Genomic DNA, 1,653 nt, shown 5'->3' with positions numbered 1-1,653 from the left:
TCTCCCATGTCCCCCCAGAACTATCGGTCCCATTGTTTTCTCCTCCAGATTGTTCATTCAGCCTATCTTATTTAGACATAACATGACACCTGATACTTTTTAATTTGTAATTTATTCTTCCCCAGAGTCTTCCAGCTTGGGAAGGACATGAGATTCAGTTGCTGGGCCTGACCAGGTTGCTGACAAGTGCTTCCCAGTTACTCTATTTCCATTCATGTTGGGGAGGTTACATTGATACAAAAGTAGTGGGCTATCTCGACCACTAGGAAATACGGCACTAATCACAGCCAACCCCAGATTTGCTGGTTGGAGGGAAGATAAAGTTGCTCCCATCAGGCCCTTCAGAATTTGGCATACAAGTTCAGGGGTATAGTTGCAGTCTCGTGTTAAAGGATCACACCCACTTCTGGCAATGACAGCTACATCTCTACAGGTTCTAGGATAGCAGCTTCTGTCCTAGGACCAAAAGAGGTTCCTAGTGAGATGGGGAAGAACTGTACCATGGCATCTGAATCCTCCTGCTCCGCTCTCTCAGATCCATCCAGTATTTATCCTCCCTTTATTTCCCACACATTCAGGGTGAGCAGTTTCTAGAAGGCGTGTAACCCAATCCTTTATGTCTTTATCTCCCCCTGTATTAGATAACAGATGTTCCAAGAGCCCCTTTCAATTCCCTCTGAAACAATTACTATGAGTATGTAACATGGTATGTTCAGCTACTATGATATTTCTTGGCCCATTGCTGCACACTGCTGGCTCAGAGGATCTGAGGAAATGTAACTTAGTGGCCCCCAACTGCTACTGTATATTTTGTGTTCATCCCTAAGTGGTATTTGTGGCATCTGCAGGGATATGCATAGTTCAGGTCAGAGTATTCCTTTGAGGACCCATTTGTAGATAACTTGAGCCACTGGTTGGATATAATCAATCTGTTAGCTATGCGCAAGGTCTTCCCCACAAGGAATCTGCCTGTAGACTATTCAATGTCTATCTTTCTTGCTGACAAACAAAGAAGTCAGTATTGGTATATTGAAACTCAGAAAGTGCAATCTAGGTATATCTATATTCAGCCCATCTACTCATTGCTATAGCACCCTCATATCCACTCATTTCATAAGGAAACATGCTACATCCACTTAGTGATTACAATTGCCTTTGGATCTAGGAAGGAGATTTTTCTGATGGACAGCAGGTCCTACCCAGATGCTTCCTGAAAAGCCCCATAGTGTTTTCGTAGGTCCTTTTTCCATGCAGCATTCCTATAACATCTAGTTTTCCACTTAATGACTTTATAACCACTGCCTATGCATCCGTAAAATTTCAAATGTGAGTGTTCTCACTATTGTCTAATTCTTCATCACAGCTAGGAAGACAGCTTGCAATCCACTGAGTTAACTTGTTCTGACCTTTCTATAAGCCGGTCTCTGTGCATGAATTTTCCAGATCAAATGTCATCATGTACCCTGGAACTGACATCCATGGACCAAACACCTTCTGCTTGTCAGCAGAAGGTTGTTCATCCAGAGAGGACTACATGGCCAGCCCCACTATGGGACATGATGGCCCTCACTGACCCATGGCCCTGCAGGGGACAACACCAGAGACACAGTGTGGGAATTGCACCCGATCTGATCCCACCACATTGAGGCAAAG

The sequence above is a fragment of the Echinops telfairi genome, unplaced genomic scaffold (genome assembly GCF_000313985.2).
Source record: "Echinops telfairi isolate 266 unplaced genomic scaffold, ASM31398v2 ScPeMD7_7468;HRSCAF=8506_0, whole genome shotgun sequence".
NCBI lineage: Eukaryota > Metazoa > Chordata > Mammalia > Afrosoricida > Tenrecidae > Echinops > Echinops telfairi.
The sequence above is the reverse complement of the archived record's forward strand: the minus strand, read 5'-3'. Positions refer to the sequence as shown.